Source organism: Toxorhynchites rutilus, chromosome 1, assembly GCF_029784135.1.
Source record: "Toxorhynchites rutilus septentrionalis strain SRP chromosome 1, ASM2978413v1, whole genome shotgun sequence".
Classification (NCBI taxonomy): Eukaryota; Metazoa; Arthropoda; class Insecta; order Diptera; family Culicidae; genus Toxorhynchites; species Toxorhynchites rutilus.
This window is the reverse complement of record NC_073744.1, coordinates 124,451,012-124,469,169: the sequence shown is the minus strand read 5'-3', so window position 1 is coordinate 124,469,169 and position 18,158 is coordinate 124,451,012. Positions and strand designations below refer to the sequence as shown.

The following is an 18,158-nucleotide window of genomic DNA, read 5'->3' as shown; positions in this document are numbered from 1 at the left end:
TGGTGGCTACAATTGTGAATGGTGTTTATGGTTTCGATACTGTGACAACAATACAGAGGCGAACCAGCCCAGGAGGTTGAAAGCCTCTTAAATAAAGAATAAAAAAAAACTGTGACAACAAATTACGTGCATTTTGGTTTCACCGATACCGTTCAGATTATTATCGAAGGACTACACTTGAAAGGACGATATAGGGTGTGAAATGAAAATTTAAAAACTTAACTTGTATCAAACAATGACAAATTTTGAACGTTCATAACTCGACCATTGCTTGCTAGATCGCAAAAATGTGTGCATCGCTTGATTAGAAATAATTATACGCATCTATCGCAAAGAAGATTTTTGACGTAGGACTACCACTTTCATTTCTGTACTGGATGTAAATATACAATTTCTGAAAACGAGAGCGTTACGTTGGGTGTAAGATTTTGAGTGTTAATACCTCTCTGCAGGATGAGCGATGTGGTATGATATTCACCTCATTCGGAAGATAAAAGATACACGAGTGACGCTTGTTACTTATTAACTCAAAAACATGCTTCAATAGCTCTAAAACTGCCTTCAAAGTATGGCAACAAAAGCAAAGTTTGCCATTTGCTTTGTGTACAATGTCGTCGCACAATTTGCACGCAAAAAAGATCCAGCAAAATGAGCGACAGAGCAAGGGATCACGTAAAATTGAGGTAAAATTTACTCTTCGTTCGAAATGATTTATATATCTAGTTTGTTAATAAAAAGAATTCGGTTTCAAATGTTGGACATTTTTAGGTATCTTCTATTGTCAGTCTCCAACCTCCCAAAAGTTTCCACGTGGTATGTTCGACCATAACACCTACCCATCTCCACCCATAAAACATCATACAACATCCCCCTTCTCCCCACTGGATGATGTCTACACACTCTAGAAATGATGATGATTCTCCCGCTGGTAAAGATTAAGTATTTACCTTTGTTACAAGTTACCGCATTAGTTACCACATAAGTACAATTCAATAATTGTGCGCTTTTGTCCCGCACGGTGCGCACCTTTGCCCCCACTATGGGGCAAAAGTACGCATTTGTCATTTTGTATTAAAATAGGTTTTTGTCCAACTACAAATAAAACTCGAGAAATTATTGTATTTCGTTTCAAAGGTAATATATATAGTTACAATTTGGTCAGCAAACTGAATTTTATTTGCTTTGATTTCAAGAGTTATTGGACAACAACAGTTAGGTGCGCACATTTGCCCCGCACTACTCTAAGCTTATTACCGAACTATTCTTATTTGATTTGAGTCCTTTTTGTCACCGGATTGAACGGATTCATATGTCATCGATTTATTCGTCGTTACGTGCAAGAGCAAAATACAAATGTCCTTTTAGGCAATAATTCTTAGTTTGCCGAATTCCGATGAAAGTACGCGCAATAAACAATAGAACATATTAACGCTTCAATTAATTTCACAGGTTTTCCTTCTCAGAGCACCTAAAGAGAATCTCTGCAGCATGTTGCGAAACATATGATTTTCGGTGTTTCGTTTCGTGGAGTGATCAATGGTTCGCGCTTACATAATCATATCACTTACCTCAGTGAATCCTGATTCTTACCTTTTCCTACTTCCTTCCCTTCCATGATAATTGCTAGGGAACCACACTATAGAGGCGACCCTTCTGGCCTTCGGGCGGCGATTATCATACTAACATTCCTTCCTTTTCCCTGGTTACTGTAAGGACGTGACCGGCGTCGTTATTGACTATTTAAAGCAATGATTTGCTACTCCCAAGCGTCATTCAGAGTGTTCTTTGTGCAATTTCGCTGGTTCAAGTCAATCACGGAGCAATAGTACAGTCTGTGACACTGTGCGCGAGTATGCGAGTTATGATATTGCGCGCGAATGCAGGAAGAAAATCAGTGCATTTAAGATAAAAATAATTTTGATATTTTCAAATTATATAGAAATACCAACAATTTGCTACATTTTATTCTTTGGCCTAGTTGGGCTAACAAATTGGTTATTTTTTCCGATCGCTCATTCCACCTTCGTGAATTCGGGTATTGTATCCGGATTAAAAATGGTTTCAAAGTGCAACTTCAAGGCGGATGTAAAGAAGACATTTTCCAGCGGTGAGAGCTGTGTTCTTCGGTGAAAAACTGAAGGGGAAGATTTGTTTTGCAGCAGTTCGGTTCCAATTTTGTGTTGCCGTTCTGCGGAAGATGATGAATAGCCAAATTTGTAGGTAATTTTATTTGGGAAATGATGGTTCTAGGAGCGTTTGAGATATAGCTTTACTAACAAATACTGAAAAACCATCGAGTGCGCAACTTAATTCGTTCCATTTCCTTCAATGTGCTGTTAATAGTCGACAGCGGATGCTGATTTTTGCTGAATTGAGAGGAGTCGACATCTGTCAAGCAAATATTGTTTACAAGTCTTGGAGTTTTGCACAACAAGTTCATTTTTTATTTTGTTGAAAATGTCGAGTTTTGTTGCAAATAAGCACAATTTGCGGGAAGTTTTGATTTTCTATTTCTATTGGAAGAAATGTGCAGCTGAAGTGCATCGAATGCTTGTGAAAGTTCATAGCTTTGCACTATCGGATAGATTTAGTAGAAACGATTTTGAAGTGGTAATTTTAGGGTAAAAGACCAAAAGCGTCCGGGTCAGCCGGAAAAAAATTTAAGATGATGTTTCGTGTTTGGTGAACTATTGGTTTGGGAAATAAGTTCAAATCGTTTTTGTATATCTTTTATTTCAAAACGATTTTTTTGCAGGTTTACGAAGTTTAAACAAGAGACATAAGGCATAAGGCATGAGGCATAAGAGACATTATTCGATCAATATTCGTGTGAGATGCAAACAGATTTCCCAAAATCGACAAGTTATTTTCAAACGACTCAAAGCTGCAAGGTACATCCAAAAGCAGTGAAATATGTTGCATACTTATTGAAAGCCAGAGATCTCGAACGGCGTTTTTGCGTGTTTGAAATGTTGCTTGAACGACGCAGAAGGAAGTCTGTGTTGCATCGAGTCGTTTCCAGGGACGAAAAATGGATTCACTACGATAATTCAAAATGCAAAAAAACCGTATGTAAAGCCCGGCTAACCAGGAACATCACGAGGCCGAATTAGTGTTTTGTGTTTGGTGAACTATTGGTTTGGGGAATAAGTTCAAAGCGTTTTTGTATATCTTTTATTTCAAAACGATTTTTTTGCAGGTTTACGAAGTTTAAACAACTTCTTCGACACCAGACGAGGCGATTTTTGGCGGAACGGCATCAACAAATTGGTCGAGAAGTGGGAGGAGGTTGTATACACCAACGGCGAAAATATAATTGATTAACTTAACGGTATAATTATTTTTTTTAAATAGAAGTCTTTGGTAAAACGCTACGAACTTATTCTCCAACCCAATATTCATCATTGGTTGAAAATAACACGTTTTGAATTGGAAAAAGGTATTATCTACATCACACAGCATTCTTATTAAATCTCATGGCGACCGTGCTCTTCCATAAACTGTTTTTGTAGTTGTTTTAACTATTTTGTTTGCTGTTTTCGTGTTAAGTGCTAGAAAAGGTAAGAATCTACTATAAATTAATGGAAAAATTATCTTTGATGCAGAAATCTGCATTCAAATTAGTGTTTATGAGTGTTCGGAATTTAAAACAAGATTCGACACATAATTCCAATCCCTAACAGAAGATGTTTGAACACTATTCTCAGGGAAATACATCAATAGTTCACAAATTGGGGTAAAAGGTACAAGGGAATAAGGACAAGGTCCAATTCTGTCCAGTTCTGGAGCAACAATAGAAAAAGACCTAACACCATTTGTTAACAAATGTTCGTAAGGGATTTTTTTTGGAAAACGTAGATCGCAGGCGCAGGCCAACGAGAGTAAAATTGATTTTCATGGTCAGGCATTCTACTAAAACAAAAATAACAAAACTGAATTCCTGAAGTAACACATTGGACTCTACTCTACTCTACAGACTCGATTATATATGATCCGAGTATACACAAATTTGGACTCGATTATATACAGTTTGAAAAAAAATTATTTATATTTCAAATATGATTTAAATTTTTTTTGTATTTCAACGATAAGTTGTAAGCTAATTGGCTATTATTAGTACAATGGAGTAAAAATTCTGGATTTTGAAGAATCTAATTGAAGGCTCTCAAGGAATTGTTTAAAATGACATTGCAGCGGAATTAGAAAATATAGGAGTTAGATGTCGAAAAACAAATTATAGAGCAGTAAGAGAGCTTCGATTTAATTGATAGGAACAATCAAGTTTCAATCCTAATCGGACAAATGGACGACACAAAACAGGATGTGACGGGCTTTCAAGGTTTACCTCAAGATTTTGACAATAAAATTACTCATGACACTTTAGTGAAGACTGCCAGCCACCTGGTTTTTGCGGTCTCCTTTTTAGTCCCGGGACGTCTGAGGGTCTCGTAAAATATCTTCACATACGGAATACGCTCTGGGGTCACCACCGGTCATCGACTATCGAACCGGACTTACAATTTCGCGTCTTGTTTTTTTTCTTTTTCCGTTTTATCTTTCCGCGACTCACGACTTCGGCGCTTCCCACTAAAGTGATCTATCTTTTCGGACTTCGCGCCCTCTACCATCAAAATCTCCTATCCATCTCTTACTTTTAGACTGTCCTTTTTTCCGTTGGTGACGTATTTCCGTTGTTATATAAAAAATTGCAGGGAAGTTTCAGTGGAGACGATTTCATCGAAACCCGGAACGATGCAACTTCCCTGTCGACATACAGATAGCGCTAGTCGAATGCTGTCAGTTTCGACAGGGTCAAACACGACGTTACAATGTTACTTAAATCTAATAATTTAGATGTTTCACAGAAAATATAAATTTCTCATTTATATTTTTCTCAACAGAATCGCCTTACGTAGCGTACTTTTTGAAGTACAATCAATTTGAGTCAATTTGAAAAATTCTTGGAATTCGACCATATGCCTAGAAGGATTTTTCCATCAAATATGATCGTCTATCAACTCCTGAGGGATTTCAAATACATGTAATTTTTTTATGAGAGAAATATGTTTTCTGACTTCAAGGGGATGAATCAAAAAATGCATTCTTAATATTCAACAAACGAAAAAAATACAGCCATCATTTCATGTCAAACCTTGTTCCTTATCGCAAAATATGAGACCCGTATTTTTCATTTTTTCATTAGGATGCCCATTTCCATTTTAGGGCGGTAGAAAAATAAATTTTTCCCCTGTTTAAAAAAATACATTTTTCAAAAATTCATAACTGTTGAACTACAGCACCGATTCGGATGATTGACATACTATTTAGCAAATTGAAGGCAATTAGCTAGTTCTTTCATTCTAGTTAAAACCAACTAACTTTCTATTTCTGGGAAATAGTCATTTTTATAGAAAAAGGGGAAAATTTGATTTTTCGAAAAATCGGTTTACTTTGAAAAATAATCTCTAAAACGATAAAAATCACATCTCTGAATTTTGGACGACTTGTGTAAAAAAAAACCTAGCTTTCAAGGAAAAATATGAAAAAAATATAGCGCCCTTGGTCCGGAAACCATGTAAACTATGAAAAAAAAACAAATACAGCGCGGACTCGATTATATATAGTTTTGGATTTATTTTCGCTGTATATGTATAATCGAGTCAAAAAAAATCGTACATTAATCGTTTTTATGCATATATTTTTGTTTTTTTTTTAATATAAAAGAATTTAATTTTTGATTCATCCCCTTAAAGTCAAAAAATACCTTTCTCATATAAAAAATCCGAATTCATTCAGGAGGTGATGGAGGATAACATTTGATGAAAAAAATCCTTCTACGCATATGTTCGAATTTCAACAATGACAGAGTTATAGAACTTTTTTTTGTTGCGGACTATGTTACCTTAAACTGGCTCTACATTAAAAATTACGCTACAGAAGACGATTCTGTTGCCTTACTTTGAAAGATAAAAAAATTTAGTGGATTTAGATAACATTTTAGAAGTAAAAAACTTCAAAGTTAGTCATTTTTAATGTGTTATTATTAATTTTATCCTAAAAATTCATATTGAACATGATTGTTTCTATCAATTAAGTTGAAGCTTTCTTATTGCTCTACGATTTGTTCTTTGACACCCAACTTCAATCTATCTTAATTTTGCTGCAATATCGATATAAAAAAAATCCCGGTAAAAATTCAAGCAGAACAAAAATCTCGATTTTTACCCCAATGTACATATAAAAGCCACTTGAATTTCACCTTAACGTTGAAAGGTAACATTTTTCTTGAAATAAGTCATATTTGAAAAATGAAAAAAAAATTTACAAACTGTATATAATCCATCCTGTACATTTTTTTTATGCAATGTCAAGTTTATAATTGCGAAAACGAAAGACATTTTTTGCAAGCATAAACAGACTAGCTAAGTTGTTTTAATTTGATATGTCATTCGAATCGGTCCAGTAGTTCTAAAGATATATTTTTTTAAATTTGCATTTTTGCCATTCGGAATTTGAAACAGAATTGTTCGGAATATGAGTCAGTGACAAAAATTGTGTGCGGAAATTGAGACAAATATGATCAAACATATTTTTAATGCTTTACCATGAAAATGTATTTGTAAATGAATTTTATTGTACTCAAGCAAAACAGAAATCTTTATTGTATCCAAAAATCAAATTAATTTCGCGAAACAGTACTATTCTGAGTAATGAGACACTGTTTAATGGCCAACAAAGCTGAAGTGTTCAAAATTTGAAACAAAATGGTATTGGAAAACAACTTTTTATCGAAATTACATTTCTCAAGGCATTGTTGCAATAAAAATTATGTGTGATTGAAGTCATTCAAGATAAAAAATAGGGGAGTTTTATCGATTGTGCATTAATTGCTAGAATGTCTCGTTGACTGTGCATTAGGGTACCAATGAATGTATGGCAAAAAAATCGACCCCAACATTACAAAAAGTTATCCCATAAAAAAATGTTCACCACCTCGAAAAAACACCCTATGCTAAATATCAGCTCAATCGAACTCAAGGGAAAGTGGCACAAAGCGGTCAAAGTTTCAGTTTTTTGAAAATCGAAAAATCACCCAAGGGGAAAGGAAATCAGAGGAAAATCAGAGTTTAAAAAAAAATTTATGCTAAATGTCTTAAAATTACATGAAACGTTGAGATCTACTGTCATCTCGAAAAATTTTCGGTTTTTAGGAATGCGAGGCAAAACGTATGGCTTAGGGTGCCAACAAAAATACTTATCTCGATTTTTCATTCGGAACTTGCTGCGAAATGTTGGTTTGCGCGATTTAATATACCCAACGCAAAATATTAGCTCAACTGGACTTCATTTTCTAGAGCTGCAGACGTTAAAATGTGAGTTTTTTTCAAAACCGAAAAATCATTGAAAATCATGTTCTCAAAACTTTTTTTGATGCCAAATGTCTTATAATTGCACAGAGCGTCGATATTTACTGTTATCTCGAAAGAATATTCTTCAAAAAAAAACTGTAACTTTGACCGCTTTGCGCCACTCTCTCTTGAGTCCGATTGAGCTGATACTTTACATAGGGTGTTTTTTCGAGGTGGTGAACATTTTTTGAAATTCGAGATGACCATTTTCATTGGCATCCTACTGTGCATCTGATTCGAACATTTCTATGATTTCAAATCGGAAACGTTTACAATATAAACTAAATTGATGGCCCGAAATTACATACCATATGGTTTACAGGCTGAAACAAAATCGATACGCAGCGTTCGAAATTGCTCAACCGAACTGATCTCAATCCCCCAAAGGTAAACAGATGTGTTTATTGTATGAACGTTTAGGCTGCGGCGGAGAGCTGCCGCATGTAATTGCCCAACGAACGCTGACACATTCCAAACACGCTCAATTCAGTGTGCTCCCTCTGGTATACTAGAGCAGCGCGAGTCGGTGCAAAAAATGCTGGTATAGAACATTTTTTATCCCTTGTCTCAATGTTTCGGAGTCGTATTTGCAATAAGCCTTGCATCTGTACAAGGTAGCCAGCGCACTGTCCCACACAACACTTTTAAAGCGCCATTTAGCCACCGAACCTTCGAAAGTAGCGGATCACTAGAGAAAAAAATAAGCTCACAATATGTTCGCGCATAATTGGACAATTTTCTTCGAATGACGGTCACTGGGGCTGTCCCCCACCCCAACAACATCGATTGGCGACCGAGAGTCGCATTTGGCGGTAGAGAGTAGACTTGGGGTAGCAACAGTTCGATCTTATGCAATAAGATGATTTACGCAAGTTATTTTGATTTTTTGCTTTTACTTGCGAGTGTCTTTTTTCAGCACAAAAAATATAAGTTGAAAATCTGATTCATCTGTCATGTTTTAAAAAAATAATTGAACGCAACGCGAAAAAATATATCCAAACTCGGGCTCGTCCGGGAATTGAACCCGGGACCTCTCGCACCCGAAGCGAGAATCATACCCCTAGACCAACGAGCCACTTGTATGCTGGGGTAAAAAAGCAGCATAAAAACGGTTATTGCCCGAGCAAGTCACAACGTATTATCTCTCCCATTTCAAACCACTTTGCGATCTATCCTACTGCTGCTGGGGGGAGAGAAAGCCTACACACCATTTAGTATCATAACAACAGAAAAAAAAACCTGAAGCCGAAGCATGCGCAGATGAGCAACAAGAACGACGACGATTCATGTGATAAAACGTAACCATGTCAAAGAAGAAGAAGTCCCGTTCGAGGGGTGTGGCGTTTGCATTGGTAAATACACACAGCTCACGCGATGACACGCGACGTTTATGCTGCAGCTTCGGAAAAAGGGGGAAGTGATTTAAAGGATGCAGCACCGAACACTCGCTTGTGCAGTTCCGGTTAAGGTCGTGTGCTCTGCTGCTCCGCTTCGTTTGCGTTTATGAGAATAGTTCATCTGCTCGTGAGAATCCGGAAAATTGTTCGCTGACTGGGTGGGCGCATTCGGGAGTTTCCTTTGTATGTTATGAGTTTTCTCATGGATTGTTTTAATCAGACGAATGCAATTTTTACTGTCCTTTGTTACCACCGAAGTTATTCCACTATTGAATAAATTTCCAAACAAAAAGTCTTTAAGATGGTGAAAACAAATCGGCTCAGAAGCACTACAGGGATATACGGCTCCATAGCTCAGTTGGTTAGAGCGTCGTGCTAATAACGCGAAGGTCGTGAGTTCGATCCTCTCTGGAGCCAATTACTTTTTGATCCTACTTCTAAAAGTTAAATATTTTGGTATAACATGACAATGTTTTGACACACTACAACTGCGTTTTCGCACAGCTTTTTGTACAAACCGAACTATTAAAAAAAAAAAAACATTGTGAAATAGTTGAATCCAATTATTATTAAATTTTTACTTATTTTGTAGAGACATAACTCTCTGAAATGAACCGAATATGGAAATTTTCAATTTCAGAAAACAAATATTTTTCGTATGTTTTTCATTGAGTGCGTGTAGTAGACATTACAGGTCCGATTGAAATTCGCATTGACAGTTGGTGTGAAACGGAAAATCGTTATAGTAATTCATAATTTGTTTACTCTTACATAGTTTTTTCACTCTTGAAATAAAGTTAGAAATGAATATTAAGTTTTGCAAGTTGAATATGTGTTTATGTAATAGTTGCACGATTTTTCGCAAAAGAGGAAACATCTTGAAATAAAGTTCAGTCTGATTATAATTATATATTGAAATGACAAATTTTGGTAAAAGTATCAGAAAACCATAAATTTTTAACAATTACTAATCTGATAGAGTTAACTACTTCACACCACCGTAGATGTCGACACTGTGCATAAGTCACGACGAATTTATTGATTGATTGACTGGGTTCGATTATAAAGCACATAATAAAGTTCATTCACCTCTAGCCTTCAGAAAGGGCAAATAGAAGATCATTCAATAAATTATTCTGATAAATTATTCTATTCGACCGTTTGCTTAGTAAGAAAACGTAAATTTATTATCAAAAATATGTTATGAGCGGGACGAAATTTGCCGAGTCTGCTAGCTAAACATAAAAAAATAATTGTATCTGCAAATGGGAGGAAAAAGTAAAATATTGAATACACTGAAATACACTTGAAATTCAGACATATAACTGCTTGCAAAAAATAATAAAATTTCGATTTTTGATTGATTGAAATTTTTCGTAATTTTACAGGATTTCAATCATCTATTATACTTATTAGACTGTGAATTTTGTTTTGCATTGAAATTAAATTAAAATGTTTTCTAAGAATCGCCGTTTCCGTGTTTTTACAGGATTTAAAATGGAGGAACTGGTACAAATTCGGTACCCCGTGGGTAATTTGGTACCCACCCGGATCTCCGGCGGCAATGAGCGCACTCTGGTGGTGAATAAAAAAAAGTAATTCTAGTAATGTAGTAACAAACGTCAGATGCTAAAAACTCAAAATATCTGTGTTTTTTAAAACAAAATTCAAGTTTTGTTTTTGAGATCTCGAAGATTTGTCTTGGGCGTCTTTTGAAAAACCATTAAAAATCGAATAGTGAGCCGATTTTGAATATTAAAGCTGATTTGGATCAAGAAATTGATGTTCTTCAACGAATTCCAGTAAGTGTATAGAGATTTTAGTCACAAATTTCATAGAATTCATTCCAAAGTGAAAATTCGGTGTGCGGGTAATTTGGCACCCCAATGTAAACATAGTGTTGATGATACACTATGCTAAGTATTGCATGCCCATGCAGCAAAGTTTTACTTTACTTTACTTTTTTAGTTAGAAATAAATTGAGATGAAATTTGTTTACTTTTTCTTGAAAAAATCGTTTTTGTTCCTCTTTGTTTTGTAAAATTACATGCTTTTTCGTCAAAGTTGAATTAATTTACGTAAGATAGTGTACTTCACTTCTATTTTGTATGAAAATGTCAAAAAATACATTTTTCAGTGGTTTCAGGACGATTCTTTTAATTTGAAAAAATAAAACAAATGGGGTGCCAAATTTATATCCAGGCATCTCGGGTACTAGAATTTAAGTTGTTTCACTTCTATGCTCAAAGCTCCGAGCCAAATCAAAATTTTTGAAATCGGTTTGCGGGGAAATGTCCGTAATAGATCCCTTCATAAGCTGACGTAATAAGAAGAAATTCCGAGTATTGGCCAAGAGCTAAGTCCCAAAAAATAAAATGGGGTACAGAATTTTTACCAGTTCCTCTAATATAAAATATATTAATATATTAACTTATTAATTTATTCAAAACTCTAACTAGAACACGGTTACTTCCAGAATTAAAAAAAAACATGCATACACTGACTAAATTTGGCTAACAAAACTTTATTTGTCAAAATATCTTTTTTTCTATATTCTGTTGAATTGAATCTGTAATGGAAAAAAAAAAAATCACACAGGAGGCCAACAGTTTTCAAGTTATTTTTTTCGTTACAACATCTGACAAAAACAATAAAAAAAATGCCTGCATCGAAATTTGAAACTGTTTTTCTAAATGGTGAAACATCATTTTAATGTATCACATAAAAATATAATGAACAGAATTTGTAAGCTATGGTGCTCTCCCGGCTGAACAGTATCAGTATGAAATTTCTAAGAAGGTTTTAAGGATTAATTGAGATAAGAAATTACCTGCTAACATATGTATTCACTGCAATATTTTCAATATTACAGTACATAAAAATAATCCTGTAGTACTGTTTTTCGAAATATCGATATGAAACATTTTATTTTTTATGTCAGTTATTGGACCTTAAAAAACCGGAACAAGTCTTTTTGCTTGTATGACAATTTGCGTGACGTACGCACACTGACATAAATTTGCACGCACGGTCAGTCAATACGACAAAACTGAAAACGACTCTATGGCCGTCTTGAAGGTCAACTCTGTATGTTTCATAAAATAGCAAAAATCTTCTGTCTTTTCTATTCATAAAACGTGTTCAAATTTACATACATGTTAAAACTACCACTGAAATTATTGAGTCAAGGCAGAAAGGCTTTCTTTTTTCTTTCTTTCTTTCTTTCTTTCTTTCTTTCTTTCTCTCTGTATCTCCTCCCTTTCTCTCGTTGTTTTTCTCGTTCTTTTTTCTTTTTCTCTTTCTTTCTCTCTATTGCTTTGTTTTTCTTTTTCTCTATTGATTTGTCTTTCTTTGTCTTCCTTTTACTTTCGTTCTCTTTTTCTCTCATTCTCGTTCTTAGCCTTTTCTCTCTTTCTTTCGTTCTTTTCCTATCTTTATTTCTTTATTTTTCCTTTTCTTCTTATTTCTCTCTCCCTGTCTCTTTCTTTCTTTCTCTCTCTCTCTCTCTCTCTCTCTCTATCTTCTTTCTCTGTCTCGTTTTTTCTTTCTCTTTCTTTCTTTGTCTATCATTCTCTTTTTTAGCCTTCCACTCACTTTTTCTCTTTCTTTCCCCCTTTTTCTCTCTCTCTTCCTCTCTCTCCTTTTCTCTCTCTTTCTATCTCTCTTTTTCTCTATCTGTCTCTCTCTCTCTCTCTTTTCTCTTTCGTTATCTCTCTCTTTATCTCTCTATATCTCTTTTTTCTCTCTCTTTCTCTCTCTCGCTCTTTCTCTCTCTCGCTCTCTCTCTCTCTCTCTATTCGAAAAACCTAATACACAGTAGAAAATTAATACGGTATCGCTCCAGCCAGCGAGTGTTCAACAATATTTAAACGTAGGGCTACTTACCTTTCAATGAAGGAGCTCGTTTCGTTTAACTTTGAAAAAGCATAACTCAAAAATGAAAAAAAACCCATCTACGATTTTTTAGATATGTCATGTTAAAAAAACAGATTTCAGGAAAAAATTTAAAAAATATGGTACCGATACCATATAAACCATAACAAATAAATACAATCAATAATGACGGAAACAAAATTCATTCCATAACAAATAAATACAATCAATAATTACGGAAACAAAATTCAATTCTTCTACAGGTATGAATTTTTTTCAGAAAAGACAAGCTTTAATATGATTTGCCGATCATCTGAATCGGTCCAGTTGTTCCAAAGTTAAGATTTTTTGAAAAAGTCATTTTTGGGAAAAAGTTGAAAATGATTCTTCGGACCACTCTAAACCCTTCACCAAAAAGAAAAAAAAGAAATATAAAGAATAAAAAGAAAAAAAGTAAAAAGAGAAAGGAAAAAAGAAAATGAAAAATGAAGGAAAATAAGAAAAATAAAAAGAGAACAAATAAGAACAAAAATAAGAAAAAAAAGAAGAAAAAAAAGGAATAAAAATAAAAGAAAAAAGAAGAACCAAACATATAGAAGAAGGTGTATTTCTACGTCCTTCCGATTATGTCCACGACGATACCCATGAGTTGTTTCACAATGATGAAATTACAAACAACTCGTTTGTTTACGCAAACCAGTCGTTCGATATGCAAATGTAGCGTTCGTTCTACGGACACTATGGAGAGAGACAATTTTGCAATTTATGCGCCACTCGTTTAGTTTATTGATTATTAGGTATAAATGAGCTATTCGTGATTTCTAATACTAATGATGTGCTCCCTTGGCCGAGTGGTTAGCGTCATAACTAACATGCCGGGTGTTCGGGTTCGATTCCCGTTCTGGTCGGGGGAATTTTTCGTCAAAGAAATTTCCTCCGACTGGCACTGTGATCACGCGTATTCTAGAACTTGCCACTCAGAATGCATTCTCAACTAAGTACTAATAAAAATGACGCAAGTAATACTACGTTGAGACGGCGAAGTTCCTCTAGGAACGTTAGTGCCATTGAAGAAGAAGAATACTAATTAGATTAGACTTGAGTAGCCTGAATTCGTTATCCAAGCCTCGTCTATTACCTGCTTCAACGAATTGAGGAAATTTGAGCATCAAATTATTAAGGTTTGGTAGCTTGACGAAATTTTGAGGATTTATCAAGGCCGCAGTTGTCGGTTCAATATAGATGTCACGACAAACCGATTTGGAGATCAACTTCCTAGCTGCATCCAATCCTTTCTCAGCTCCTTCTGCATCGATACCAACGAAAACATCCTCAGCTTCTTCAGAAACTCTTCAAAATCTTTCACATTAAGGTCAGTATCAGCGAATCATTGCACGTGGCTCTCCAAACATAAGTTACCCAACATGATCAACAATAACATTCTTGTCTCATTATAAAGTTCGCAAAATTAAGAACTTTCTGATCGAAAAGTGCGATTAACGTTATCGATGAGCGGTAGAACAAAGTTTAGGAACAGCATAATCGGTTCAGTCATAGGATCGATTAAATGAGTTAATATACGACTGGCGGTTTGATTATGGTCATACGTAACATGGAACGAAAAGAATAGTTGAGGCTCTTCAAATCGCTCAAGATTTCGCTTAACAATTGTCTCCAACGAAAGCCATCTCGTTGTGCTGCTTTCATAATTTTTATAAATCAAGGTATCTATGTATGTACTGTAATAAATTTAATATTTAAAAATGAATATGAAATTTAAAAAAGTTGAATTAAAAAATTTAAATTGAAAAAAAAAATCTGTAAATTCTGTATATTTGCTGAAAACCTGTAATTCTGTTTTCTGTATCTGAAATTTATCGAAAAATCTGTAGAATACAGAATATTCTGTATATGTGGCAACCCTGGGTGTAAGTTAAGGGTAGTTTTTTGATAACGAATAAGCTCAATGATGTGAGTAAAATCAGAGCAAACATTCTTTCCATTCCTTTATCTTTTTTTCTGATGCAACAATTTTTATTTTTTGATTTTTCATGAAAAAATAATTTATTCTTGTACTGTTTTGCAGAACAAACTACAATTACGATAGGTTTCGAATTTGATAAAAAATTACATTTTTATAAAACCAACACGTAGAAGATCAGTATTTTTAGTAAAATAAACTAAAACAATCTATGGGTGTGAATTCTGAGGAAAAAAGTTCGTAAACAGAAGCACGTTTTTGAAGGCATCCAAACTAAAAAAATATTGGTCGACCATTGCAATCGCTTTAAGCGACAATCAATCAAAAGCCTTTGTGGTTTCCTCTGAGTTAGCGGTTTACAGCATTTATGTCTTATCTTGCGAGTATCTTGTTCGTGGAACTCTAGTTTACAAAAAACAAACAATACCAGTATTGTAAGGATATTGGAATTGGGTGGACATAAACTGGAAAGAAGGGAAAGGAAACTATGCAAGCGACGTGCGATATAATGGGGAATAAGCGATGAATAAAAATAGTAAACAATGCTATTGACAAAGCGCTTACTTTGTATTATTCATTCGAATCGATTTGATAAATGCTCAGCCATTATAACCCAGTAAATGCAGCACCCTTATTCACTATAAATTTTGCCAAATACATTTAGTAGGGCACACCATTTGTTACCACATATGACCATAGAGGAGGCGGACGCAGCAAACTTGCTCGCGGATTTACCTGCCGATGCTGGACTGTAAAATTATATACGGCATCGCGTTGTCCGTTAAGATCTCGTCAATAGAGCGCGCGCCAGCTTAGATACACACCGCTGTGGTCCGAGGGTAAACAGTGTTACGTCAAAGCGCACCAGGAAAACCATAAAAGCAGCAAAAGTCGAAATCGAAAGTGAATGTCAATGTTGAGGCGGCGGTTGAGGTAGCTCTATCCGGATAATTACACAGATGCAATTTGGTATGGTTTTATTTTGTTTGATCACGCGAAATGGCAAATTACCGGCCTTGCCCATGTTCTTTGTTTGTTCCCGGGAAGCTTGCAAACGGCATACACGTTCGAAGAAGTCTCATTCCAAAAGATTAAATCGAAAAAAATAAATGTTTGATTTCAAATAACAGTTTTCAGGAATACAAATCGGATTTACAAACTTTCCGTTATTCAAACTTGTCAACCATGATCTTTGCTGGTATACCTGGTAAACCAGATTAAACCCGGTTTAATCATGCCAGTGGTTGCGGGTTAGTGATAATAACATTTCAGTGTTGCCAAACCGCTCGGCAGAAATTGATATTTTCTCTGTATTTCAAAGCCGTGTGAGGAAACCATGTGAAGAACTTCAATGGCAACATTGGAACCAGAAGTCCAACGGCGCTACGAAACAAGTTTTCTGATGTTCCTCCGAGCCCAACCGAACCAGAAAGTTGAATTTTACTTTCGATTTCAATCGCTTCTCGTGCCTTAGTGCTCTTGTAATAGCCCAAAGACTTGCGCTCTCTTATGGAAAGACGACTGTCCATCCTTGTGTTACATCCAAAAGCAGCCGCGCAGCAGCTGCTTTACCGTGTGTCAATAAACCTCACGGAGCGAGAACACGGAGTCGCGTAATGGAAGGATTGATCATTACAGCGCCAAGTGCGCGACGGAATGCCCACCATAAAGTAAGTTATGAGATACGCATTTATCGGTGCAGCGTCCTTCAATTAAACTAGATGTTGAGAACGGAGCGAAACGAGCAATCTCAGCAGCGAGAAACTATTTCAATCTGTTAGTTTTTATTAATTGTAACGCAGCGTTTGCCAACCATATAAATAGATACCCGTTCACGTCAAGCTCACGCCACTGCTAACGGTCTTCTCGACAGTCTTGACCTACCCCAATAAATTAATATGATGCGACGAAGACGAATGCAGTCAAGTGCCGTTCCGTGAAAAAGAAACAAACAAAAAAAACTAAGCAAAGTGAAACGTTTCACATACATATGATCACTCAGTCAGTCACTAATCAACGAGCGCAAAGTCCAACAAGTGGGCCAACAGCGCACAAGTCGGAGAGCTGAGGTGATGCATTTTCCCCACAAGTGCAGCGCGCGAGAGAGTGAGAGGAGGAAGAGAAGGTAAACAACACGGAACAGATGAAAGGCAGAAAAAAAACGGTTACGCGAGAAAAATTTTGATCGGCGCACAAATGCAAATAATTGCGGTGAGCCATTCAGCATATTCAGACGCTGAGAAGTCGAGAGACTTAACGGAGCCAATCACAGAACTCTCACGAGTGACGGGCTTGGAAGTGATCGTGTGTAGAAACGGAGAGTTCACGATCGATCAACTCGAATGTGTCGATGAAGGAGTTTCGAGTCGAATATGTAGCAATAGGTCAAAATGAAAATAAAAAGATATTACAAATAAAAATCAAAACACAATCAAATTGAAAAAGTTATCATGACTTTTAGATAGGTATGGACCCATTTGGCTGTGCAATCTATTGAAGGAAATTAGCTTTTGAGAGAGACAGACATTCTGTCCAATTTTCAGGAATAAAATAAATAACAACCTAACGTTTAATCAAAATCATAAAAAAATGTTATGTCAAAATCAGCAAAAATTCTGAAAGGAAACAATCAAATGAGTCCGAACAAAAAAAAAACCCGTTAACCCACAATATCTTCCAAAGCAAAAGCCTTCACATTGGCCTTATTTCCATAGAAGAAGTTTCCGATATTTTTGGTTAGAAGATATATCTACCGAGAAAATTTTCTCTCATTTTGCTCTCACTTATTTCTTTTTGGAAAATTTAAGACTTTTTTTTCTATTTCGCGTTGAAAGTACACCACAACTCTCAAACAGGGATGTTCGACTTTTGAAATTATTTTGCCGATACGACTCTATTGGAAAATTCCTTTTCTATTTTTGGGTGAAACATTTAAAACTTCGTTTTTTCATGTGACCCTGGCTGTACATAACGTCCTTCTTCTTTCAAACAAAATACATTTTTATGAATTAATTACAATTTTGGGCTGTTTACACAGCCATTCCATGCCAAACCGGTATAGTGGTTCTCAGATTTTCGTGAAAATAGGTAGTTTTGTTCTTTATCGCAAAACATTAGACCCGTATTTTTTTATTTTTTCTGTAGGGTGACCATTTCCATTTTAGGGTTGTCCGAAAAATCAACTTTTTCTATTTTTTTCACAGATGACTTTTTTCAAAAATTCATAACTTTTGAACTAATTCAGATGATCGACATATCAAATTAAAGCTAATCACCTGGTCTTTTTGACGTAGAACTATGTCATTCAGAAAGGGTGCCAAATCAGAAAACTGGTCACGTTTTTATGAAATAAAGTTAACGTTAATAACTATTTTCACTGTGTACGAATTCTCATGATTACATACCAATCAAATCGGAAATTCTCTAAGATTTGTTTGATATGCTATACATTACAATTCCCTAATCTCTAAATGGTTTAAATTCATGAAAACTGAAAAC

General features: G+C 35.4%; 1 protein-coding gene and 2 non-coding genes across 3 annotated transcripts in view; 1 reads left to right on the top strand and 2 right to left on the bottom strand.

Moving 5' to 3' along the window:
* LOC129761275 (uncharacterized) overlaps positions 1-18,158 on the bottom strand; it is a 543,642-nt gene that overhangs the window by 262,041 nt on the left and 263,443 nt on the right. The gene's annotated exons all lie outside the window — the stretch shown is intronic.
* Positions 8,413-8,484, bottom strand: Trnap-cgg (transfer RNA proline (anticodon CGG)). Its single transcript has one exon. It is a non-coding gene; the product is annotated as a tRNA-Pro (tRNA).
* Positions 9,150-9,223, top strand: Trnai-aau (transfer RNA isoleucine (anticodon AAU)). Its single transcript has one exon. It is a non-coding gene; the product is annotated as a tRNA-Ile (tRNA).